The following is a 27,969-nucleotide window of genomic DNA, read 5'->3' as shown; positions in this document are numbered from 1 at the left end:
TAATTTGAATAGGAAATAATTCTCAAAGGTTTGGCACCATTCATGTCCCCCAGTCTTTTGTTTCCTCACTTGTAAAGAGAAATTCAAAGTGAAATTCATAACACTTATCTAATTAAATTGCTTTAGGAAATAAGGAAGATGATATATGGAAAACATCTGGGACTCAGTGTGTGTGTGTGTGTGTGTGTGTGTGAGTCACTCACACACACACACTGACCCCATAGACTGTAGCGTGCCAGGCTCCTCTGTCTGTGGAATTCTCCAGGCAAGAATACTGGAGTGGGCTGCCATTTCCTTCTCCCGGGGATCTTCCCAACCCAGGTATCAAACCCTGGTCTCCTGCATTGCAGTCAGATTCTTTACCATCTGAGGTACCAGGGACGCCCTTGGGACTCAATACACACATTAAATACATATTTAATTCTATTTCCTCTCCACTTTAAGACTCCATTTCTTTTATTGTTCCCCAGGAAACACCAGCCTGAATATTCACTCACAAACCAGATTCTTGCAAAAATCTACACACGAGGGAGCTGGAAAGGAGCCAGGTTAATTAAACTGCTTAGCGATCTTATTTGTAGAAGCCTAATTTCCTTTCAGTTGCCCTCAACAAAACTTTTCAAAGACACACAGTTGAGTCTTATTTTTATGACTGAATTGATTAAAACATTTAGATTCTTTCTCCGACTGTATCTGATTCCTGTTTCTGTAAATAAGCAGGACTTTCAATACTGCAGAGACAATAGACCTTCAATAGTTCTATGCATAAATTATGATGTTTGCTTGTCAGCAATACTGTCAGTGACGTCAGTGACAGAGTCAGCTAACAGTCGGGAGATACCACAGTCTCGAATTGCAGTGTGGATGTGAATCGATTCCTGTGGCTGGTTTTAAAAAACTGGATTTCTTACATATACAGTGAATCCAGTCTTCTGCTCTTTGGCTTAGAGTGTGGAAAGCATCTTCCCATCAAGGTAAGCAAAAATGTCCATGTTTTCCCCCTTGTTGGTTCTCTATGGGTGGCTACACTTTCATGATTGTCAGTTAAAGATGAATCAAATGGTTTTTATGACTCATGCTCTTGGTGTAAGATGGTGTTGGCTGATCTCTAAGCATACTCAGAAGCAGGAATAATCATATTCTCCTTCTCTTAGAAGGAGTAATTTTTTTAAATCTAGAATAAACTCTTCTTATCTGGAATAATTTATTTTATAATACATTTTTGGTGCATTAAAATGTTTTATGAACAGAGTTCATACTAAAAATATTGTATGGGTATCCAATTAAAAATGATCCATTAAAATAATAAAGTTTAAAAATACTAAATAAAAACAAATTTTATATTTTAATTTTTTAATCATTGAGACACAGAAGAAATAAGTTAAAAATATTTATTTATTTTCTTTTATTGCTTTAGAGGTGTCATTCTATCATCTTCTGGATTCTTTTCTTTCTATGGGGAAGTCACCTGTCAAATTTAATAGTATTCCTTTAGAGATAGCATAACTTTTTCTCTGGATGCTTATCATTTTTTTTCTCTTTATATTTAGTTTTCAGCAATTGGACTATGTAATGTTCCTACAGTTTGGGAGGGTGTTTTTATTATAAAAATTTTCTTTTTGTTTCCTCTAGCACTTCTTTTTTTTTTTTTAACTTGGTCCTAATTCTTTTTTATTTATTTATTAACCTTTTTGATTGCACTGGGTCTTCGTTGCTGTGTGTGGGCTTCCTCTAGTTGCAGTGAGCAGGGACTGCTCTTTGTTGCAGAGCACAGACTCTAGGGCTCGAAGGCTTCAGGAGTTGTGGCATGGGCATTGCTCCTCCGTGTGTGGCATCTTCCTGGACCAGGGATTGAACTCCTGTCCACTGCATTGGCAGGTGATTCCTATCCACTGTACCACTGGGGCAGCCCAGCACTGGACTTCTAAATGCAGGCCCTGTTCCTCAAACTGTGCCCAGAATTAACAAATTCCCCCAGGAGAACAATCATCTATACTAACTTGTCTCCAAAAGATTCTCCCATCTCTGGAATTTTAATGTCTCTTAATCCTTGCTGCCTCAGCTCTCTGATGTGCTTGAAATGTAATTTTTACAATTTCTTTGACTTCTGTCATAGCAGGGACTTGGACCTGTTGTAATCTATTACATCCTAACTAGAGGGTTAAGTCCGAGCCTTCCTCTTTCCATCTCATTCGTGTCACACTTCTGTCCACAGATGGAGTCTTTCCTCTTGAATGACATCGGCTCCATGACATGCAACAAAGCCATCGAGAGAATCATCTCAGCGATGACTGTTCAGCTTTGTCATCTGATCCTCTCAATGGAGAAAAAAGGCATGGAGAATGAAGTGTTTGCCTCTTTGGAGAAGACGGCAGAGGAGCTGGTTCAAGCTAGTGAAGGGTTTGTGCAAGTTGCCCAAAGGTAATAATTTCAAAGATCCCTTTATTTTGATCAGTTGGCTGAAGAGTATAAACACATTCTTATTATAGTTTCAGATACGTTGGGAAGAAGTCAGAGGTGACAAATAAATTGACAAAAACACAAAGCAAACTTACTTAATATGTTGTTATTTATTAGTTGGGATGTAATTTCAATAGGCAAACATTTCAGAATTAGCTGAGCTTTCCACTAAGAAGCCATCATATGTCCCATCAAACGGTTTCTAGAGTCATTCTTATTTCACAGATTATTATTATTTTTTTACACTTCTTTTTCTAAAAATTAATTAATTTATTTTAATTGGAAGCTAATTAGTTTACAACATTGTGGTGGTTTCTACCACACATCGACATGAATCAGCCATGGGTGTACACATGTCTCCCATTCCTTAACTCCCTCCCATCTCCCTCCCCATCCCATTCCTCTGGGTTGTCCCAGTGCACTGGCTTTGAGTGCCCTGTTTCATGCATTGAACTTGGCCTGGTCATCTATTTCACACATGGTAATATACATGCTTCAGTGCTATTCTCTCAAATCATCCCATCCTTGCCTTCTCCCACAGAGTCCAAAAGTCTGTTCTTTATATCTGTGTCTCTTTTGCTGTCTTGTATATAGTGTCATCATTATCATCTTTCTAAATTCCATACACACATGTTAATATGCTGTATTAGTGTTTCTCTTTCTGACTTACTTCTTTCTGTATAATAGGTTCCAGTTTCATCCACCTCATGAGAACTGACTCAAATGCATTCTTTTTAATAGCTGAGTAATATTCCATTGTGTATATGTACCACAACTTTCTTATCCATTCATCTGCTGAATGGATGGACATTGAGGTACACGTGTCTCTTTCAATTCTGGTTTCCTGGTGTGTATGCCCAGCAGTGGGATTGCTTGGTCATATGGCAGTTCTATTTCCAGTTTTTTAAGGAATCTCCATACCGTTCTCCACAGTGGTTGCACTAGTTTGCATTATTCCCACCAACAGTGTAAGAGGGTTCCCTTTTATCCATATCCTCTCCAGCATTTATTGTCTGCAGACATTTTGATAGCAGCCATTCTGACTGGCATGAGATTATACCTCACTGTGGTTTTGATTTGCATTTCTCTGATAATAAGTGCTGTTGAGCATCTTTTCATGTGTTTGTTAGCCATCTGTGTGTCTTCTTTGGAAAAATGTCTGTTTAGTTCTTTGGCCCATTTTTTGATTGGGTCGTTTATTTTTCTGGTATTGAGCTGCATGAGCTGCTTGTATTTTTAAGATTAATTCTTTGTCAGTTGCTTCATTTGTTATTATTTTCTCCCATTCTGAAGGCTATCTTTTCACACTGCTTATAGTTTCCTTCACTGTGCAAAAGCTTTTAAGTTTAATTAGGTCCCATTTGCTTATTTTTGCTTTTATTTCCATTACTCTGGGAGGTGGGTCATAGAGGATCTTGCTGTGATTTATCTCAGAGAGTGTTATGCCTGTTTTCCTCTAGGAGTTTTATAGTTTCTGGTCTTACGTTTAGATTTTTAATCCATTTTGAGTTTATTTTTGTGTATGGTGTTAGAAAATGTTCTAGTTTCATTCTTTTACAGGTGGTTGACCAGTTTTCCCTGAACAACTTGTTGAAGAGGTTGTCTTTTCTCCACTGTATATTTTTGATTCCTTTGTCAAAGATAAGGTGTCCATAGCTGTGTGGATTCATCTCTGGGCTTTCTATTTTGTTCCATTGATCTATATTTCTGTCTTTGTGCCCGTACCATACTGTCTTGATGACTGTAGCTTTGTAGTACAGTCTGAAGTCAGGCAGGTTGATTTGTTCAGTTCCATTCTTCTTTCCCAAGATTACTTTGGCTATTTGAGGTTTTTTGTGTTTCCATACAAATTGTGAAATTATTTGTTCTAGTTCTATGAAAAATGCCATTGGTAGCTTGATAGGGATTGCATTGAATCTATAGATTGCTTTGGGTAGTGTACTCATTTTCACTATATTTATTCTTCTGATCCATGAACACGGTATATATCTCCATCTATTTGTGTCATCTTTGACTTCTTTCATCAGTGTTTTATAGTTTTCTATATATAGGTCTTTTGTTTCTTTAGGTAAATTTATTCCTAAGTATTTCATTCTTTTCATTGCAAAGGTAAATGGGATTGTTTCCTTAATTTCTCTTTCTGTTTTCTCATTGTTAAAGTTCAGTTCAGTTCAGTCGCTCAGTCATGTCTGACTCTTTGTGACCCCATGAATCGCAGCACGCCAGGCCTCCCTGTCCATCACCAACCCCCGCAGTTCACCCAAACTCACGTCCATCGAGTCGGTGATGCCATCCAGCCATTTCATCCTCTGTCGTCCCCTTCTCCTCCTGCCCCCAATCCCTCCCAGCATCAGAGTCTTTTCCAATGAGTCAACTCTTTGCATGAGGTGGCCAAAGTATCGGAGTTTCAGCTTTAGCATCAGTCCTTCCAATGAACACCCAGGACTGATCTCCTTTAGGATGGACTGGCTGGATCTCCATGCAGTCCAAGGGACTTGCAAGAGTCTTCTCCAGCACCACAGTTCAAAAGCATCAATCCTTTGGTGCTCAGCTTTCTTCACAGTCCAACTCTCACATCCATACATGACCACAGGAAAAACCATAGCCTTGACTAGATGGACTTTTGTTGGCAAAGTAATGTCTCTGCTTTTGAATATGCTATCTAGGTTGGTCATAACTTTCCTTCCAAAGAGTAAGCGTTTTTTAATTTCATGGCTGCAGTCACCATCTGCAGTGATTTTGGAGCCCCCAAAAATCAAGTCTGACACTGTTTCCACTGTTTCCCCATCTGTTTGCCATGAAGTGATGGGACCAGATGCCATGATCTTAGTTTTTTGAATGTTGAGCTTTAAGCCAACTTTTTCACTCTCCTCTTTCACTTTCATCAAGAGGCTTTTGAGTTCCTCCTCACTTTCTGCCGTAAGGGTGGTGTCATCTGCATAGCTGAGGTTATTGATATTTCTCCCGGCAATCTTGATTCCAGCTTGTGCTTCTTCTAGCGGCATTTAAATTAAGCTTAATTTAAGTCATTCTGATTTTTTAATATTTTTCATTTTAATTTATCTTTTAATTTTAAAGATAATGTAGAAGTAGTATAATTTTCATTGAACAAATCAAGGTGATCTATTGAAGGGAAAGTAATGTTTAGATGAAAAAAATTGAGTCATATTTTGTAAACTTTTATTACCTTCATTTTAACAAAGTCACTGTTTTCAGTTATTTATATAAATATCCTTTCCCTTCAACAGAACACGAAGGCTGTGCAGTGATAGTCAGCAGTCTTGTATATTTTGTCAAATTTCAGCCACATAACACTCATAATTTCACATATTTTTAAGTCTTGTCTTGAAGATTCACATGTTATTTGATAGTTTATTGGCATTTTTGTCTTTAAAAATGTAAACACATCATACACTCACCTCACTTGCACTTTTGCTCACGACTGTTAGTCTGCAGGAGGGTTCCTGAATTCATCTGAAAAGCTGGCAATGGGGTGAGGAAGCATGGGCATCCCGAGAAGCTGGAGTGGGGATGGGGCACAGCTCTAGGGGGGGATGGAGGAGCTCTAGGTCCAGAGAAACTACGGAGGGACTTTGACTGCGGTTTCTTGACCACAGTACTTATTTATTTTTACTGTTGTATCTTTATGCTTTTATTTGTACATTTTACTACTGTAATACAGACAAAATGAAAGACCAGTATTGGACTGAAAAATTCAGCAATGTCATATCACTTAAGACCTATCTGGTCTTAGGTGAAGATTATTCTCAACGTCACACTCTATGAAGCTATAGCATCGATTATTGTAAAACCCGTTTTAGGTATGTATGGAAGTACAGTATCGTGGATCTGAAATGTTTCTGAAACAATCTCATAAGAAATAGAAATTTTTATTTATTTTTTAAGTATTTGTTTTTCTGCACCTGGTCTTGTTTGTGACATGTGGGATCTAGTTCCCTGACCAGGGATTGAACCTGCACCCCTTGCACTGGGAAAAGAAATATTTTTTTCCCTAATTTTTATTTGGTTGTTAGCTCTGAATATGGCAACTAAGGCTCTGTATAGGAACATACGGATATGATGAAGAATTTAAGAATAGAAGACTTAGAGAGGAGTTTTGTTGTGGTAAATAAAACAAAAGAGGGGAAACGGCAAGTAACACTTTGCTTTAAATGTGAGGCAAGTGCAAGTTCAAAAACAAGAAACGTGATGGAAAAGGCCACTCCAGTATTTAATGAGGAAATATTGTGTGAGGGACCAGGCAGGTTCTGGGTCATTCTGTTCTGTGGGACACACCAAGCACAGGCAGTCAAGTAGAGCTTTACTGTTGTCCTTCAATCTGTCATTGTTTATGGGCTTCCCTGGTGGCTCAGATGGTAAAGAATCCACCTGCAATGCAGGAGACCTGAGTTTGATCCCTGGGTTAGGAAGATCCCCTGGAGGAGGGCATGGTAACCCACTCCAATATTCTTTCCTGGAGAATCCCCATGGACAGAGGAGCCTGGCAGGCTATAGTCATGGGATCACAGAGTCAGACACAACTGAGCAACTAAGCACAGCACAGCACATCACTGTTTACATGCCAGTTACAGGCCTGCCCCGGTGGCTCAGTGGGTAAAAATCCGCCTGCAATGCAGGAGCCACAGGAGATACAAGTTTGATCCCTGCATCGGGAAGATCCCCTGGAGGAGGAAATGGCAACCCATTCCAGTGTTCTCGCTTGGAGAATCCCATGGATTGAGGAGCCTGGCAGGCTACAGTCCATGGGATCACAAAGAGTAGGACATGAGTGAAGCACACACCCACGCATATGACGATTACACTTCAGTGAAACAGTTTAAGAAACAGTAACTACCAGTAATCTAGATATTTCCATTGTACTTCTATAAAACTAACAGGAAATACTTTTTTTAAAAATTGGATCTTATATTCACTTTGTTGTGCAGTTGCTAAATTGTGGCCAACTCTTTGCGATCCCATGGACTGCTGTCTTTTCATACTGTTCATGGGGTTTTCCAGGCAAGAATATTGGAGTGGGTTGCCATTTTCTTCTCCAGTGGACCACATTTTGTTAGAACTCTTCACCTTGACCTGTCTGTCTTGGGTGGTCCTGCTTGGCATGGCTCAGAGCTTCATTGAGTTATGCAAACCCCTTTGCCAGGACAATGCTGTGATGTCTAAAATAAATAACTAATGAGAACCTACTATGCAGCACAGGAAACTCTCCTCAGTGCTCCAAGGTGACTTAAATGGGAAAGAAATTTTAAAAAGAGCGGATATGTGTATACATGTGGCTGATTCACTTTGCTGTACAGCAGAAATTAACACAACAGTGTAAAGTAACTAACTATATGCCAATAAAAAAAAAGTAAAGAAAAATAATGAGACTGTTACATTTCTGTTTAAAGGCATTAGAATGAGCACAGCTCAGCTGGTGATACATAAATCTAAAGCCTTATGAAGTACTCGAGGCATAATTCATGAGATAAGAAAATGATGAATGAGAAGATGGATGTTAGCTGAGCCTACTGAGGTAATCATTTCACAGTACATAGCAATCAAAACTGTCTTGCTGTATGTCTTAAACTTATACAGTGATGTATGTCAATTATTTCCTAATACAGCTTTTAAATTTTAAAATCATAAAACAAAAAAATAGGTCTTATTGGTGTCATTTAGATCAGCCCCATGAGAAGCCTTCTGTCCTCACGGGGTCTTCCTTCAAACACCAACCTCCCTTTCTGAAGTTTGAATGTTTCCTCAGTTCCTGTGTGCAAAATTCAAAGCCTCTGACATGGTACACAGAAGTGCTCCGAATCTGAACCTTGTAAATCGCCCTCACCTTCTCTTATATCCAAACACCTCTTCGTCTTAGATATGCAGAGTCATTTGTGATTATTTCTGTTCATCACCTCTTCACGCGTTGTCCTTCCTGACTGCCTGGAAAACTCCCAATATCCTCTAAGAGATAACCTGAGTGTTAACTTCTCTAAATTGAATTCTATTCAGGGAGTGCACTTGAGCACCTCCCCTGAAAGACTTTCTTCTGGACCCTGAACCAGCTTTCCCTGCCCTGGAGCCTAACTCAGCCTGGCGACCCACTACGCTGAAGCCCCACAGTGAGCTGTATGTGCCCTGAATAATTTATATCATAATGTCGGACACCGCTGAGCGACTGAACAAGGACTCCCAAGCAAATCTTTTACGGTTGCTATTGCAGGGAATGGCCACAAGGAGGCGGGCTTTTCTCAAGCCCAATTGTGATTACCCGGGAAATGAGCTTTTGAGAGTTTTAATTCAGGGCTGTAATGTACCTGAACGAACACCCAAAAGCTTTTGTGTTTTTCCTGAGTATTCTTTTTTAAATTAACCTTTATTCCATATTATAGTAACGTTGATACCCAACATGTTGTCGGTGGCATGTGAACGGAATATATTTTCTATTTTGCTGTTATTTCTGCTTTCTCACCGTTGTACCCTGATTAAATTCTAGAGATGTAACTTCTGTTTCTTTTTAATTTACCATCTAAGCCACTGGGGAAACCCCTCATCTGCATTAGCAGAACAAAAATAATACCATCAAAGTTAAAAATCTGATTATGAAATAACTTGTTCCAAATTACTTGGAAGTAGTTAGGTCTTTCTTTTTGAAAGGAATGATTTTGAAATAACCCAGACTTTGGTCGATCTTGCATTTAATTTCTGTGTTAAAATAGCAGAGGTATTTGAAATATTCTTTCCATTTATTTTGAACCCTTCACTGAGAAATTAAACCACACAGCACCTTTGCCCATTAGGCTCAGGCAGTTTGATAAAAGCGAATGAAAAAAACAAGACAGTTCAGATGTCCTAAGACAGTTTGGTAAGTGATTTGTCTCTCAAGAAACTGCGAGGCTTGAGTTCACTGCTGCTGATGCATAATACACCTCAGAAGCATAGAAGGGTCACTGATGTACATACATGTCATTGAGCATTATCTTCTATCAACCAGAGACCAAGGGTTTCAGGAACTATGGCAGGAAGCTCTCACCTCCTGCTGACTCTGAATCTCTGTGACTTCCTGAGCTCTTTGAAAGTGAAAGTCACTCAGTCCTGTCTGACTCTTTGCAACCCCACTGACTATACAGTCCATGGAAGTCTCCAGGGCAGAATACTGGAGTATGCTGCAGAATACTGTTACCTTCTGCAGAGGATTTTCCAAACCCAGGGATCGAACCCAGGTCTCCTGCATTGTGGGCAGACTCTTTACCAGCTGAGCCACTAGGGAAGCCCAAGAATACTGGAGTGGGTAGCCTATCCCTTCTCCAAAGGATCTTCCTGACCTAGGAATCGAACTGGGGTCTCCTGCATTGCAGGCAGATTCTGAGCTCCTTATTTAATGAATTCTGTCCCCTTTCCCTTCCTCCCCGTTGACTGATGGTGACAACACTCCACAGAGCAGAAGGTCTGATCCAATAACCAACTATGGGCTCTTCTCTTCCTTTTCCAGTCCTGCCTTTTCACCTCTTTCTCTTTTCTCTGCTCATTGCTCACCTTTGCCATTATCAGTGGGAGGTGGTGGACAAGCATTATTCAAGTGAAAATGCATTGCTATCCCAGTAGGAACATTTTAATTCAGACATAAGAGCAACTCACAATGAATATAGACTTGTAGAGTTTTCCATAGATTTGTTGTTCAGTCGCTCGGTTGTGTCTGACTTTGGTTAAGGTGGATTCTTAACCACTGGACCACCAGGGACATCCCTGAAAATTTCACTTTTATAAACTGAGATAACCAGTTTGATTTGTGGCGTTACCTAAATGTACAGTTGAGTGCCAAGTCACACAGTTATTTCAAGTCTTAGACACACACAGCCACAGCACAAAGCATTTCTTCATACATCTGCAGAAAGCGTGCACTCTTACCAAAACTCTGGCTTACAAGTTTCAAAGTGATGACTGTAAAACCGCCATCAACGTCGTGAGAATCACTAACAGATTTCCAGCTACACTTTGACAACATCTTCGTTGTCGCCTTGGGGCTCTTGAGAACACTGGGCACAAATAAGATCCAGCCCTTCACCAGACAGTGTTTTTAATGTGCTGAGCTCTGCCTCCCCGGTGCTGGGCAGACAGCAGCAGGAGAGCTCATATTCTTCTTACTTTTCTGAAAGGCATTATTACAGCCTTTCTCTTACCTGAAGATGATGAACTTTTTTTCAAAAACATACATTACAAAACTGTATTTAGTCATCCTGTTTATGGATTAGTTGGAGAAAGTTCTTGTGAGATACATAAAACAGTAACTATGAGCTAAAACTGGTTTATTAATACTTCAAATTCAAAACTATGTACATTAGCTCTATTTCTGATTTGGATCAAATTAACTTGAAGAAATCAGATCATTCTTCATCAGATTGAAGAAATTAGTAGACCGAAAGAGAAAGGATGTTTTTACCTACTCTCTAAGACTCTGGCCTTTAGTTCTGATATTGTAAGGAAGTGCTTTCTGTATTAGCCAAAACAATTCTTCATATTCCAGACTTTAGCTTTTGAGGGCATAGGTATAACCCATTTAGGTGAGAAAGAAGCAACAGAAAATGGATGTTCAGGAAAATTTTAAACAGAATGAATGACTTGCATTTTGCTCTGCCCCGTTTTCCATAATTGTTTTCTGGGCTGTTGATTTCCTATTGGGAAATGTGGGTTTTGAAAATAAGCAGACCTGCCTTTTCTAATTGATTAAATGGAGTGGGAAGGCAGAAAAAAGAACTGACTCTATTAAAACTGACTCTTTGAAGGTAGAAATCTGTGAAAACCCTTGGCAGCTCCCAAAGGTGTTGGTCTTTTTATTTGTTAATAATAACACTTGATCTATGCTTGTTAACATTGGAACAATTAGCTTTCTATTTTAATGGAGGTGCACAGTGCTCTTTGTACTTAATCCACACAGAACATATGAAAATGGCCTGTTCAGTGGTTCCAATGGAAAAATGCTGGCCAGAGGATGCTCAGTGAGGCATGATGGGGTGCGGGGGAGGGGGGAGCTGCCCACTTGGCCTTCGAGCTGAGGAGGGGCAGGGAGCTGGCTGTGGTTTCCATCTCAGCTTCCACAGAATAAACAGAGGCAGGCCAGCAACCTTGGCTCAAAGGAGTTGGGGGACTTCTCTGGTGGCTCAGTGGTAAAGAATCTGCCTGCCAATGTAGGAGAACTGAGTTCAATCCCGGGGTTGGGAAGATCCCCTGGAGAAGGAAATGGCACCCCACTCCAGTATTCTTGCCTGGAGAACCCCATGGACAGAGGACCTGGTGGGCTACAGTCCATGGGGTCGCAAACAGCTGGGCACGACTGAAGGACTGAACAATAGAGAGCTCTCAGCACAGAGGCACTCACACTGTACCTGACAGCTGACATATGAATTCAATCAGCACTATGAACACTAGCTTATCATTTTTAAGTATTTCAAGTGTTCCCATAGTTAATTTATCAAAGACATTTCATTTTTAATTTAGTTTTTTGTTAAATTATAAAAGTTTACCTTTAAAAATTGAGACACAAATGTAACTTTTAGAAAACTTTCCATGAAAGATTATTTATTATAAAAAAATTACACTTTCTTTGAGTCCCACCTTTTTTCAACCTTGTTCTGTGTAGCTGTCGGCAACTCTTGTCAGTAGTAGGACGGTTTAACTTACTTTTGAGCCCATCAATGAATCAGAGTGAAAACAATTTTAAAATTACCCTGAGAGGAAGAAAATCGAAGAGTACCATTCATTTTCCTTTGAAGTCTGCTCTGCTATATATAAGATATTTGCCTGTAGAACGCTCTAAGGTGATCCCCAAAGCAGAAACAACTCATGACGTTAATGACCATGTGCTCACACAGCCAGATTATGGACTGTAGCCTCCAGCAGGCTCCTCTGTCTATGAGATTCTCCAGACAAGATTACTGGAGTGGGTTATCATGCCTTCCTCCAGGGGATCTCCCCAGCCCAGGGATCGAACCCCGGCCTCCTGCATTGCAGCAGATTCTTTTCCCTCTGAGCCACCAGGGAAGCCACAAGATTGTCTCAGACTGTCGCCAGTTTGTAGAGGGTCCGCATCTGTGTCTCCTGAGAATTTATGATCATGGGGAAAGGCGCATGTGGCTCACCGCTTCTTGCTGCTCCCCCGCGGGTTTAAATCCTCTGTCTTGCGCTGGGACCAGAGACTTGCGTTCATGATTTGTCTTCCATGCACGTCAGTTGTTACGAGAAACCAGTACAGATATCCTTGTAGTGTAGAATCTGTCTTTACATTTCGACAATTAGGACTTTATTTTACCTCTGTTCTTTTATTATTCTCTTTGAGTATGCTCTTATTTCTCTGTATGACTGTAAAATTATAAAAAATGTAATTGCCACTAGTTAGTAAAAGGTACCTGGTGCGTTTTCAAAAACCTTCACATGCTACTAGTACACTTGTTAGAACTTTTTAAAATCATAAATGAAGTTTTTACTCATTAGCAGTGAAAATGACAGTAATAATAAGAGCTTAGAATTTAATTTTAAGCATACTACTTTTTAACATAAATGGAAAATATGGAAATGGAGATGGAAATGAAATTTTTGTTTTATTTTAAGCATGTCATTACTCAGATTGCTTTCCTAGTACTCTTGTGACTCGTGAAGCACTTCTGTAATGAAGAATATCTGCTGTGAAATGGTCAAGTGTTCAGTACTTACGTTTCTGCTGCTGCTGCTGCTGCTGCTGCTAAGTTGCTTTAGTCGTGTCCGACTCTGTGCGACCCCATAGACGGCAGCCCACCAGACTCCCCCGTCCCTGGGATTCTCCAGGCAAGAACACTGGAGTGGGTTGCCATTTCCTTCTCCAAAGCATGAAGGTGAAAAGTGAAAGTGAAGTCGCTCAGTCGTTTTGGACTCTTAGCGATCCCATGGACTGCAGCCCACCAGGCTCCTCCGTCCTTGGGATTTTCCAGGCAAGAGTACTGGAGTGGGGTGCCATTGCCATGTTTCTGCTAAAGACATAAGACCTTTTCAAAGGTCAGTCGTTTGAGGTTAGCATCTGAGGACCACCTGGATTTTATCCTTCTTTTGTATTTCTCTACAGTCCTGTCACTGGACCAATGCGAGGACATCCCCTGATGCCCATTATCATCATCAAGGCACTTTACATTTGTCTTAGCAATGAGTTGCTTAGCAACTGACCTGATGAAACCTATTGGATCTTCTCTCTGTCTTTTTGGAATATGTCAGGAACTAAATGGAGTAGGTTTGATTTTGCACAATATTTTAGCATTCTACCATCTCTGAAGGTTTATAAACAGTTTTATTTATTTGTTTTTGAATAGGTCTTATTTTTGTTCTTTAAATGCAGACTTCCTTGAATTGGTTTTATTTTTGTTCTTCAGTCTTGTGACTTCCATTAGTTGGAAGTCAATTATAACTTTTACTATATCTTCAAGAGATATTATTCCTAATATTTGAAGATTTGTTTCATATATTAGATCTTAGCTCAAACTTGATCAGTCTTTGTAACAAGTCAATTAAATTATGCTATGTCCAAAATATAATGTTAGATTATTGGTAAATAGGCATGATTTCTACCTCTAGCAAAGGAGTTTAAAATTCATCTGGAGCCACACAGCTTTATTCTATACTTGATGTCTCAGTTGGTAAAGAATCTGCCAGCAGTGTGGGAGATCCAGATTTGATCCCTGGGTTGGGAAGATCCCCTGAAGAAGGGAATGGCAACCCACTCCAATATTCTTGCCTGGAGAATCCCATGGACAGAGGAGCCTGGTGGGCTACAGTCCATGGGGTTGCAAAAAGTTGGATACAACTGAGGAGCTAACACTTTAATTTTCTGACAAAGAAAAGCAGTGTTTGATAAGTGACCAACAAGTACAGTGAGTACAGGGATTCAGGAAGGAAGCAAAAATAATACCCTTGATGTTATTCAGGAAAGGATAACCATGATAGATTTCTTGGATACCATAGGGAGATAAGAGAATGCAGAACTTTCTAGATGGATGGAGAAAATACAACATTCCTGAATTCGTTTTAGGTGTACAGAAATGCATAAAAGTGGCAACATTTGTAAAGGCATTGACTTTTTTTCTTAAACCATTCTAATGCGATTAGTATATAATTTAAGGTAGAATACCTATCTTTTGCAAGTGTTACATCAATGAATAGTTTACCTCATTAAAAATCACACAGTCAAGATGTCTACAGCAAAAAGATTAATAATGTTATAGTTGGAGTTATAGATATTTTATACAAAAAAAAGAATGTGATACTCCAGTTCATATTTTGAGTTAAACCACTGCTTCATTCAGTTAACAAGTAGTAAGTATCTCAAAGAGTCAGACATGACTGAGCTCCCCTGCACACCTCATAAACAGAAATGGAGAAGCAATGTAATGCAACAATGTTTATGGCATATTTAATACTCCCAGGAGGTTATTCACATGATTCTATGTTTCACTTTTGCACCTGGAATACATTGGACATTGAATTTTTTTTTTTTATGCTGAGTTTCAAGGCATTTTGTTCCCCTCTAGCGAGCCAATCAACCCAGAACCATCACTAAAAAGTCAGTCTTTCCATTACACTGTCCCTATTATCATAAATCTGGAGAAGGCGATGGCAGCCCACTCCAGTACTCTTGCCTGGAAAATCCCATGGACGGAGGAGCCTGGTAGGCTGCAGTCCATGGGGTTGTGAAGAGTCGGACACGACTGAGCGACTTCACTTTGACTTTTCACTTTCATGCATTGGAGAAAGAAATGGCAACCCACTCCAGTGTTCTTGCCTGGAGAATCCCAGGGACGGGGGAGCCTGGTGGGCTGCGTCTATGGGGTCGCACAGAGTCAGACATGACTGAAGTGACTTAGCAGCAGCAGTATCATAAATCAGATAATTCTTTCTGTGTGTGTATGTCCTTCTAAATTCTCAATTCTGTTCCCTTGGTTGGGTTTTCTCTCCATGGATCAATTTCCTATTGTGTTAATTACTTTATAATAAAAATTCTCCACAGATGATGATGTAAATTCTCCAGGTTTGTTCTTCTTGCTTGGACATGCTAAATCCTTTGACTTGCCATATGGTTTTACAGCCATCTTGATAATTTCCACAACAACTTCTACTGGGATTAAAAAATATATATATATTGGAGAATTCTACTGGGATTTTATTTTATTTATTTATTTTTTTAATGAGTGTGGCCACCCTATCAGCAGGGAACAGGCGTTTATGGGTTTAGCTTATTTATTTATTTTTTTAAATTTTATTTTATTTTTAAACTTTACATAATTGTATTAGTTTTGCCAAATATCAAAATGAATCCACCACAGGTATACATGTGTTCCCCATCCTGAACCCTCCTCCCTGCTCCCTCCCCATACCATCCCTCTGGGTTGTCCCAGTGCACTAGCCCCAAGCATCCAGTATCGTGTATCGAACCTGGACTGGCAACTCGTTTCTTACATGATATTTTACATGTTTCAATGTCATTCTCCCAAATCTTCCCACCCTCTCCTTCTCCCACAGGGATTTTAATTAATAAATCTATGGATCAATCTGGGGAGAACTGATAGCTTTACAATATTGAAATTTTTAATCCAAAAATCTGATATATCCTCTATTCAGGCCTTTAAGTGTTTCCCCTTTAATTTTATTCAATAATATTTTGCAGTTTGCAGTCTAACTTGTACTAGATTTATTCCTAGGTATTTGGTCTTTTACATATTTTTGGTGAAAGTGAAATTCACTCAGTCGTGTCTGACTCTTTGCAACCCCATGGACTATACAGTCCATGGAATTCTTCAGGCCAGAGTACTGGAGTGGGTAGCCTTTCCCTTCTCCAGGGGATCTTTCCAACACAGGAGTTGAACCCAGGTCTCCCTCATTGCAGGTGGATTCTTTATCAGCTGATCCACAAGAGAAGCCCAAGAATACTGGAGTGGGGAGCCTATGCCTTCTCTGGTATTTGGTCTTTTAGGCATTTTAGTAAATCATATTTAAAATTCTTTTGTTTTCAATTTCCTTTTATTTTTATAAAGGAATGCAATGGATCACTGACGAATGAATCACTGGGCAGTGATCATCCTAAATTCAAATTTATTTTAAAAATTGTTTGGATTTTTGACACAATCACATGGTATACAGTAAATGATGGTTTTGTATTTCTTACTTTCCAATTCCCGTGTCTTTCATCTCTTCTTTGTAGTCTAACTGCACTGGTTCAAGTATAATTCTTAATAGAAATTACCGCGGTTTTCCCCTCTCATCTTTTATGTGATAAATCGCACTTGTTGCATTCCTAAAGATAAGCCACTCTTACTTGCAGAAAGTGAAGAGGAACTAAAGAGCCTCTTGATGAAAGTGAAAGAGGAGAGTGAAAAATTTGGCTTAAAACTCAACATTCACAAAACCAAGATCATGGCATCTGGTTCCATGACTTGATGGCAAACAGATGGGGAAATAATGGAACAACAGTGACAGGCTTTATTTTCTTGGGCTCAAAAATCACTGCAGATGGTGACTGCAGTCATGAAATTAAAAGATGTTTGCTCCTTGGAAGAAAAGCTATGGCCAACCTAGTCAGCATATTAAAAAGCAGAGACGTTGCTTTGACGATAAAGGCCCGTCTAGTCAAAGCCATGGTTTTTCCAGTAGTCATGTATGGATGTGAAATTTGGACCATAAAGAGAGCTGAGCGCCGAAGAATTGATGCTTTTGAAGTGTGGTGTTGGAGAAGACTCTTGAGAGTCCCTTGGACTGCAAGATGAAACCAGTTAATCCTAAAGGAAATCAGTCCTGAATATTCTTTGGAAGGACTGATGCTGAAGCTGAAGCTCCAATACTTTGGCCACCTGATTCGAAGAGCAGGTTCATTGGGAAAGACTCTGATGCTGAGAAAGATTGAAGGCAGGAGGAAAAAAGGCCAACAGAGGATGAGATGGTTGGATGGCATCACTGACTTAATGGACATGAGTTTGAGCAAGCTCTGGGAGATGGTGAAGGACAGGGAATCCTGGCGTGCTGCAGACCATGAGGTTGCAAGGAGTCAGACATGACTGAGTGACTGAACAACAAGGACCTTTGAAGTAGAAGTGCGGGTAAGCACACATGGTGTGGCTGTCATTACAGGAAGTCTCCACAAGGCGGCAGCACTTTCGCCTGCCCGCCTCTAGTTCCTCAGACAACCAGAGCCTTAGGGAAAGTGTCTTCCTGGGCTGTGAATTGAAGTGGAACACGCCAGAACAAATGCCTGCAGGCTTGTGTCTCACGGTTTCTTCCCCCTAAAGCTTCACATACCCGACCCCCAGGCTAATCCCAACAGAAACCACAGCACCCAACTGAGGGTACTTGGGTGCTAGGAGGCTGCACTCTAAGGACGGAGGCTTGAGTTGGGAACCCCAGCACCAGGAGATGCTCAGGCTAGGTCACTATTGCCTCCACAATCCTCCCGGCTTCGATTCCACTCAGGAATCTTGTCCCAGTCAAGACAAGCAGACATTTGTGATTTTAAAAGGGACTCAGAAATAATAATAATAATAACTAAAAAGGGGCTCAATGAACGGCACCCTGCCAGGCTGTCTGGACCCTACCCCAGTCCAGCCTTGGGACTCAAACCTACTCAGGCTCCTGGGATGCCATCGAAGCCCAGATGAGGGAGCTTGGAAGGAATAAAGTTGGCATTGGTTTTTCTCTCCTTTCCTTTGACTTCATCCCGATTGTATGTGGGAGTACAGTCAATCTGCCACCCTGTGCTTGTTGTCAGTACACAGTCGTGTGATTCAGGTATGGTGTATCTATGGAGCATATTTAGCCTTTTTTGGGTTCTTTTGCCATAGAGCTTATCGCAGAAGGTCAAGCAACCTGCTGAGCATCTGGTCCTTGTGGGTCATCTTTCTCAATACAGTGTTCTGTGTATATGAGGAAGGAAGGAAGAAAATAGTCCATGTGGAATATCTCTTAGAGATGCACATTTCTGTGTATAGGTGAGAGAGAGAGAGATTTCTGTGTGCATGTGGAAGGGAGAGAGGAAGGAAGGAAGCTGATAATCCTTGTGGATTATTATTACAGATACAGATTTCTGGGTCTATATTAGTCCCAACCTCCTAATTCATCCCAGGGCCTTCATTTTTTTTTTTTTAACTCTTGGTTTTAATTAGAATTCTCAGAGTTTGTCTTTGGGTTGTAAATTCTTTCTTTTGTTTCACTTTTTTTTAAAAAAAATTTTGCCTAGAAGGGACATCTTGTGTTACTGCCTTCCTTTGGCTGAGTTCTTTTAGGGTATGGTCCTTCTAGAGCTATCCCTGTGGTTACCAGTGGCATAATTTCCTTACTTTGGTTTTGGTTTTTATGGCTAATAGTCCATTGTGTATACGTAGCGTCTTGTTTAAGTTTAATGTGCTGGTACAGATTTTGCTCTCTCTCTGTGTCTGCTGTTGTGAGTCGTGCTGCAGGGCTAGGTCAGGTGCATGTGGATTTTTGAATGGCGGGTTTCTCGGGATCTAGGCCCAGACGTGGGAATGTCAGATCCTAGGCTTAGCCTCTCTGGATAGTGTATTTTCAGGCATTCAGAGACTGTCCTTTATACTGCATGTTGTCACTGTGCCTTCCCACCTATTGTATAGGGGTGTCCCCTTTCCTCAGGCTCTCCTGCCTTTAGTGTTTGTGGCCTTCTGAGGATGCTCTGATGGGACTTGATTTCTTGTTTTCACTTTAATTGCCATTCCTGCGTTAGGGATGCTGAGCATCTTGTCCTGTGTTGGACGTTTGGGTCTTTGTTTTTTTTCCATAAGCGGTGTGAGGAAAATTTACCTGTGACAGTTGGCTTCCTGAAAGCTGGTTGTATTTGGAATTTATTTCTGCAATTCCTGCCCCCAGGACAGCTGAGGACAGCTGTCATTAACAGATTCCAACGCTTGAGAAATAGAGGTGCCAGTAAGCTCCAGAGATGCAGTTGTAGTTACAGAAAGTGTCCACAAGGTGTCAGCACGTCCCCCAGGCCATCTCTGGTTCCTTGGGCAACCAGAGCCTTAAAGCAACTTGGCTTCCTGGGCTGTGAATTGGAGTGGAACGTGCCTGAGCAATAACTTAAGGGGTTGTGTCTCACTTCCTCCTCCTAAAGCTTCACCCTTCCCCTCCAGACTCATTCCAGCCGAGGCCACAGCACCCTGCTGAGGGGCCTAGGAGGCTGCACTCTCAGGAAGGAAGCTTGAGTTGGGGACTCCAGCACCCGAGGTCCTGGGGACTAGGTGACATTTCCAAGGTCCTGGAAGACAGAGGGTTGGGTCCCCCATCCTTTGGGTGCACTAGAAACTCTGGTCTTAGTCAGGGAAACCAGACAAAAGAAGTTTAAGAAGGGTCTCAATTAAGGTCTTGTTTCTTGGCTGTCTCGACTCCACCCCAGTTCAGGGATGGGACTCCAGTCTGCTCAGGCTCCAGGGATGGAGCAGCAGTGCAAGTCAGGAAGGTTGGAGGGAATAAACAAGGCAATGCTTTTATTTTCTTTAATTCCATGCCTATGCTATGTTGAAGTATATAATTTTGCAGTTTTCTGTTTGCCGTCAGTGTACAGCTGCCTGATTCATTTATGACACATACATACAGCATATCTGTTCTATTTGTATGCTTTTGCCATAGAGGTTTTTGCAGAAGGTCAGCATAGTTCCCTGTGCTGATCATCAGGTCCTTGTGGAGTATCCAGTATAGACACAAATTTCTGTGTATGTGTTATTCCCAGTTCAGTTCAGTCACTCAGTCATGTCCGACTCTTTGCAACCCATGAACCGCAGCACGCCAGGCCTCCCTGTCCACCACCAACTCCTGGAGTCCACCCAAACCCATGTCCATTGAGTCGGTGATGCCATCCAACCATCGCATGCTCTGTCGTCCCCTTCTCCTCTTGCCCTCAATCTTTCCCAGCATCAGGGTCTTTTCCAATGAGTCAACTCTTCGCATGAGGTGGCAAATGTATTGAAGTTTCAGCTTCAGCATCAGTCCTTCCAATGAATATTCAGGACTGATCTCCTTTAGAATGGACTGGTTGGATCTCCTTGCAGTCCAAGGGACCCTCAAGAGTCTTCTCCAACACCACAGTTCAAAAGCATCAATTCTTCGGCACTCAGCTTTCTTTATAGTCCAACTCTCACATCCATACATGACCACTGGAAAAACCATAGCCTTGACTAGACGGACCTTTGTTGGCAACGTAATGTCTCTGCTTTTGAATATGCTATCTAGGTTGGTCATAACTTTTCTTCCAAGGAATAAGTGTCTTTTAATTTCATGGCTGCAGTCACCATCTACAGTGATTTTGGAGCCCCCAAAAATCAAGTCTGACACTGTTTCCACCATTTCCCCATCTATTTGCCATGAAGTGATGAAACCAGATGCCATGATCTTAGTTTTCTGAATGTTGAGCTTTAAGCCAACTTTTTCACTCTCCTCTTTCACTTTCATTAAGAGGCTCTTCAGTTCTTCTTCACTTTTTGCCATAAGGGTGGTATTATCTGCATATCTCAGGTTATTGATATTTCTCCCGGCAATCTTGATTCCAGCTTGTGCTTCCTCCAGCCCAGCATTTCTCATGATGTACTCTGCATAGAAGTTAAATAAGCAGGGTGACAATATACAGCCTTGATGTACTGCTTTTCCTCAACCTCCTAATTAATTCCTTGGCCTTTCCTTTTTTATTTTTTAAAAATTCTTGTGTTTGAATTTTTAGCCAGTTTTTGTGTTGTAATTTAATTCCTTTGTATCTCTTTTTAAATTTTGCCTAGAAGGCACATCATATTTTTCTTAGTATGTGATCCTCCAGCGTCCATTTCTCTGGCTACAAGTGGAATACTTGCATAATTTCAGGGCCATTTTTCATTGCTGAAGACTAGTCCATTGCCTATAAGTACCAGGTCTTTTTAGAGCTTTAATCTAACGGTGGACATTTTGCTGGCTCTGTCTTAACGCTTGTAAGTAGTGCTCAAGTGAATGTTGGGGTGCATGTGACTTTTTGAATAATGGTTTTCTCAGGATATAGGCCCAGGTGTGGGAGTGTCAGATCCTAGGGTTAGCTCTCTTGAGAATTTTTTTTTCTGCCGTGCAGAAGCTGTCAGTTCTAGTGGCTATTGCTAGTGTTCCTTCCGTCGACCATGTGAGGGGTTTCCCATTCCTCTCTGCTCTCTCGCATATATGGTTTTAGACTTGTGAGAATGGCCATTCTGACTGGTGGGATTTGATTTCTTGTTGTCGTTTTGATTAGCATTCCTCCTGCAATAATTAGGGGTGCTGAGCATCTTGTTTTGTGGTGGTTAGGGTTTTTTTTCTTTCATTTATTTTATTTTTTATTTTAGGAATGTGTGGAAAGTTTACGTTTCAATTGGAATCTTGCACGTTGGGTGTGTTTACAATTTATTTCTCTAATATTTACCTCAGAACCTTGCTGGAGGCAAGCTGTCAATGACAGCACCCCTGCCCCCTTGTGAATTGGAGGTGCTGGTAACCGCCTTTGGTCAAGTTGTAGTTACAGAAAATGTCCACAAGTTGGCAGCACTTTTTTGATGCTCAGTTCAGTCAAGTCAGTTCAGTCGCTCGTTCGTGTCCAACTCTTTGAGACCCCATGAATTGCAGCACGCCAGGCCTCCCTGTCCACCACCAACTCCCGGAGTTTACTCAAACTCACGTCCATCGAGTTGGTGATGCCATCCAGCTGTCTCATCCTCTATCGTCCCCTTCTCCTCCTGCCCCCAATCCCTCCCAGCATCAGAGTCTTTTCCAATGAGTCAACTCTTCGCATGAGGTGGCCAAAGTACTGGAGTTTCAGTTTTAGCATCATTCCTTCCAAAGAACACCCAGGACTGATCTCCTTTAGAATGGACTGGTTGGATCTCCTTGCACTCCAAGGGACTCTCAAGAGTCTCCTCCAACACCACACTTCAAAAGCATCAATTCTTTGGCGCTCAGCTTTCTTCACAGTCCAACTCTCACATCCATACATGACCACAGGAAAAACCATAGCTCACTCCGGGGCAAACAGAACCTTAGGGAAAGTTGGCTTCCAGGGTTGTGAAACAGAGCGGAATGTGCCTGAACGAAAATTTAAGGCCTTCTGTCTCTCTACTTTTTCACCATAAAGCATCACACACACACACACTCACACGGCTTCCAAACTAATCCCAGTGGGAGCCACAGCACCTTGCTAACTGTGCTTCAGTGCCTAGGAGGAGGCTTGAGCTGGGAGCTCCAGCACCAGGAGACGTGGAGGTTAGGTGACTATTGCCCCAAGGTCTTCAAGGACTCGATCCCACTCGGGTCTCTGGTCCCAACCAGAGCACAGCAGACTCTATAGGCTTAAAAAGGGCTCAATGAACACCCTGCCAGGCTGTCACAAAAACACAGCAGTCTAGCCTGGAGACGCAAGCCTGCACAGGCTCCAGAATGGATCACACCCCAAGTCAAGGAGGTCAGAGGGAATAAAGCAGGCATTGTTTTTCTTTCTTTTTCTTTGACATTATGCTGATGCTATGTTGGAGGATAGTCGATTTGCAGTATTGTGCTTGTCCTCAGTGTATAGCCGCTGGATTCAGGTATAAGGTATCCATGGTGTATATCTATTGTGTTTTTGGACTTTTAATCGTAGAAGGTCAAAAAGAGTGCCAAGTGTCAGGTCCTTGTGAATTCTGCATCTCAGATACACTTTTCCGTGTATATAAAGAAGGAAGTTAGGAGATAATTTTTGTGGATTATCTCTTAGAGATACAGATTTCTGTCTTTAGAGATACAGATTGCTGTCTATATATGGAAGGAAAATAGAAAGGAAGGAAGGGGATAATCACTGTACATTATCTATTACAAGACAGATTTCTTGTGTATGTAGGCACAGACATCCTAATTCATTCCTGGGCCATCACTTACGTTTCTCTGGAACCCTTTGTTTGACTTTGAATTCTCAGTCTCGTTTTGGGTTGTAAGCTTGTCGCCTTGTATGTCTACATTTATTTTGCCTGGAAGGCACCTCATATACTGGGTCTTCCTCTGCCTGACAGACTTCCCTTAGTATGATCCTTCAAGGACCATCCCTGTGGCTACTACTGTCATAATTACTTAATTTCAGTGATGGTTTTTATGAGTGAGAAATAGTCTACTGTATATATGTACCACACCTTGTTTCAGCTTTAATCCCTCGTTGGAGATTTGCTGGTAGTATGTCTTGGCTCTCGGAAGCCGTGCTGAAGCTTTGTTGGGGTGTCCGTGCCTTTTGATCAATGGCTTTCTCAGGATACAGACCAAGGTGTGGGAATGTCAGATCCTTGTTTTAATCTCTCTGACAGCATATTTTCAGGCATTCAGAAACTGTCCCAGAGACAGTTTAGGGGGATTCTTTCTCCTCCAGGCACTCTCCCGCATTTATCAGTTGTAGATTGGCGATGATGACCACTGTGACTGATGGGGTTTGATTCCCATTGTCGTTTTGAATGGCAGTCCTCCAGCAACTAGGGTTCCTTAGTATCTTGTCCTGTTGGGGAGGTTTGATTTTGTCAGGCTTTTTTTTTTCCCCCTAAAAGGTTGTCAGGAGAATTTGCCTTTGACAATTGGGTTACTGAAAGTCGTCTGTGGTTGGAATTTATTTCTCCATTACCTGCCCTATGACATTTCCCGAGGCAGGTAATGTTGATTTCTGTCATTAACAGAAATCCAGCCCTCGTGATGTGAGTTGCCAGTGAACACTGGAGAAAATGTTGTAGTTACAGAAAATGTCCACAAGGCGGCAGCATTATTCAGGCCTACATTTGATCCCTGGGGTAACCAAAACCTCAGGGAAAGTTCGCTTCTTGGGCAGTGAAATGTGCCTGAGCTAACCTGAAAGGGCTTGAGTCTCAGTAATCTTTCTCCCTAAAGCATCACACAAACAGCCTGTCCGGGCTAATCTTCCCAGGACCGCAGTACACTGCCGAGGTGCTTAGGTGCTAGTGCTAGGAGGCTGCACTCTCAGGAATGAGGCTTGAGCTGGGATCCCCAGCACCAGGAGAGGTCGAGGCTAGCCGAACCTTGCCTTCAAATCCCTTGAGGCCTTGATACCACACGGGACTCTGGTCCCAGCCAGAACATAGGAGACAGTAGACCTTTTAAAGGGTCAACCAAGGGCACCTTGCCAGGCTGTGTCAACCACCCCCTGTTCACCAGTGGGACAGAAGCCTGTCCAGGCTCCAGGGAACGTGATAGCATCCCACGTCAGGGAGGTCGGAGATAAGAGAGTGCGCACAGCTTTCCTCTCCTTTTTACCATCTTGTCGATGCTGCCGTGCAGTACACTCGATTTGCAATCTCCTGGTTTTTGCCCGCGTACAGCCTCCTGACTCAGGAATACGTATTTATGCGGTGGCATCTCTCTCTCTCTTTTTTTTTTTTTTGCCATATAAGGATGAGAAGAGTCCCGAACATCAGGTCCTTCTGAATTATCTATCTCAGTTATACTTTTCTGTGTATACATAGAAAAAACTTAGGAGATAATTATTGTGGATCATCTCTCAGAGTTACAGATTTCTGCATATCTGTGCAAGGAAGGTAGAGATCGAAGGAGAGAAAAGAATATACCTTGTGGATTTTCTATTAAAGATTCACATTTCTTGTCTATGAGGATAAGGACTTCCTAACTCATTCAAGGCCCTTCATCACACATTCTTTTTTTCCTGGAAGCCTTTGTTTGTCTTTGAATTCTCTGAGTCTCTTTGTGGATTGTAAATTTTTTGCCTTGTATGCCTATTTTTCTTCTGCTGGGAAGGTATATCCTATACCATAGTCTTCCTCTGCCTGACTGACTTCCCTGTGCCTATGATCCTTCAGGGTCCATCTGTGGCTAACAGTGTCCTTATTCCTTAATGTAAGTGTTTTTAATGAGTGAGAAATAGTCTACTGTATATATGTACCACATCTTGTTCCAGCTTTAACCCCCTTGTTGGAGATTTTTCTGGTTGTGTGTCTTTGTTATTGGAAGTGTAACCCGGAAGGGTTAATTTTAAATGTACACTGGGTCTGCTTCTGTGACTTTAGCCCTTTTTGTGACAGTAAGCAAACAAAACGGCCTGCCACCTGAGCCGCCCACCTGTGAAGGACTGCAGGAAGTGAAACTAACACATTCCCCTGCCTGAGGCTTGCCATTCTAGGGGACATTTGCAAGGATTGAATAGTCTTTTTTTCTTTATTATCTCACCTCCCTCCATAAAAGGACCTGGCAACCAGGCCCTGACAAGATGATTATTTTGGGGTGCTAGCCTGCTTTCTTCTCAGTCAGCTGGCTCCCCGATTAAAGTCTCTTCCTTGCCTCAACACCTCAGCTCTCAATGAATTCATTGGCCTGTTGTGCGGCAATCGGTAAAAATTTGGCTTAGCCTGCCAGAAGCCTTCCTACTCGTGGCTAGCTGGCCCCAATCAGGGAATATAAGGGCAAGACCCTAGAAGCTGCTGGGACAATTTGTTGTCCGAGGTTCTTTCCTTCAGGATTCCCTGAAGCAGCGCCAGCTGCCCCCAGGGCTTGGCAGCTGAGACAAGGAACGGACAAACTTCTAGAGTCAAACTCGGTTTGTAAGAGAAGTCTATCCAGTTCTACAGCGTGTTCAGCCAGTTCGTTTGTTTTGTGTGTCCTTCTGTGTTAAGAGCCTATGGGCTTGATTCTGGAGGGTAAGTCACTCAGGTGTGCACACCAGGAACATTTTTCCCCCCTAAATCTGGGCTTTTCCTTTACAGGACAAGCCAATTTGGTTGGGGTACCCATTTGCAGAGGTGGGTTATTGTTGGACTCTATCCTGAAGTGGTTCATTGGGAATGAGTTCTCATGGAGCAAGCCCACCCTCAGTTCAGTCACTCAGTAATGTCGTACTCTTTGCGACCCCATGGACTGCAGCACACCAGGCTTCCCTGTCCCTCACCAACTCCCAGAGCTTGCTCAAATTCACATCCATCCAGTCAGTGATGACATATAACCATCTCATCCTCTGTCATCCCCTTCTCTTCCTGCCTTCAATCTTTCCCAGGATCAGGGTCTTTTTCCAATGAGTCCGTTCTTCACATTAGGTGGTCAAAGTACTGGAGCTTCAGCTTCAGCCAGTCCTTCCAATGAATATTCAGGACTGATTTCCTTTGGGATTGACTGGTTGGATCTCCTTGCAGTCCAAGGGACTCTCAAGAGTATTCTTCAACACCACAGTTCAAAAGCATCAATTCTTTGGCGCTCAGCTCTCTTTATCATCCAACTCTTACATCCATACATGACTACTGGAAAAACCATAGCTTTGACTAGACAGACCTTTGTTGGCAAAGTAATGTCTCTGCTTATTAATATGCTGTCTAGGTTGGTCATAACTTTTCTTCCAAGAAGCATCTTTTAATTTTATGGCTGCTGTCATCATCTGCAGTGATTTCAGAACCTAAGAAAATAAAGTCTCTCACTATTTCTATTATTTCTCCATCTATTTGCAATGAAGTAATGGGACCAGATGCCATGATCTTAGTTTTTTTAATGTTGAGTTTTAAGCCAGCTTTTTCACTCCTCTGTTTCACCTTTATCAAGAAGCTCTTTAGTTCCTCTTCATTTTCTGCCTCAAGGGTGGTGTCATCTGCATATCTGAGCTTACAGATATTTCTCCTGGCAATCTTGATTCCAGCTTGTGCTTCATCCAGCCCGGCATTTTGTATGATGTACTCTGTGTAGAAGTTAGATAATCAGGGTGACAATATATACAGCCTTGATGTACTCCTTTCCCAATTTGGAACCAGTCTGTTGTTCCATGTCCAGTTATAACTGTTGCTTCTTGACCTGCATACAGGTTTCTCAGGAGGCAGGTCAGGTGGCATTTCAGACTCTTGTTAACTATGAGGGCTACTCCATTTCTTCTAAGGATTCTTGCCCATAGTAGTAGATTTAATCATCTTCTGAATTAAATTCACCTATTCTGGCCCATTTTAGTTCACTGATTCCTAAAATGTCAATGTTCACTCTTGCCATCTCCTGTTTGACCACTTCCAGTTGCTGACTAAAAAAGATGTACAACTTGAGAATTGTGAGTTAAGTTTTATTTGGGGGTAAAATGAAGACTACAGCGCAGCAGGCAGCATCTCAGATAGCTCTGAGAGACTGCTCTAAAGTGGCAGCGGGGGAAGGTCAACATCCAAGGTTTTGGTGAAGGGGGAGTTCAATACCATGAAGTATTCATTTTCCAGAAGGTTTGTGTTAGTCATGAGGATCTGATGTCACCATGAAAGGATTTAGTGGTTCTCTAGATATGAGGAAATGCAAGGATGGAGACCATAAAATCTGCCCCTGAAACATCTAACTATCTAAAGACCTGTCCCACCAGATTCCCTGGAGCACAGAGTGCCTCCGTCCACCTGAACTTTCTCCAGGGCTGTTGAAGGTCAAATGCTATAGCAGCATGGTGTCTAATCTCCCTAGAGGCAGATGGCAAATGCCTTTGTTGTTCACTGGTTGGCAATGCTCTTGGTAAGTGCCAGTTTGTAGTTG

The 27,969-nt window shown here is 41.7% G+C and overlaps 1 long non-coding RNA gene across 1 annotated transcript in view; it reads left to right on the top strand.

Moving 5' to 3' along the window:
* The first annotated feature begins 828 nt into the window (after positions 1 to 828).
* The window catches only part of LOC112448781 (uncharacterized), a 90,340-nt gene continuing 63,199 nt past the window's right edge, over positions 829 to 27,969 (top strand). Inside the window, exons 1-2 of the long non-coding RNA XR_003037178.2 lie at positions 829 to 974; positions 2,216 to 2,421. This is a non-coding gene — a long non-coding RNA (uncharacterized lncRNA). The remainder of the gene's footprint in view (positions 975 to 2,215; positions 2,422 to 27,969) is intronic.

Source organism: Bos taurus, chromosome 11, assembly GCF_002263795.3.
Source record: "Bos taurus isolate L1 Dominette 01449 registration number 42190680 breed Hereford chromosome 11, ARS-UCD2.0, whole genome shotgun sequence".
Lineage (NCBI taxonomy): Eukaryota > Metazoa > Chordata > Mammalia > Artiodactyla > Bovidae > Bos > Bos taurus.
Note: the sequence above shows the minus strand (reverse complement) of the source record. Positions and strands in the feature narration are given on the sequence as shown.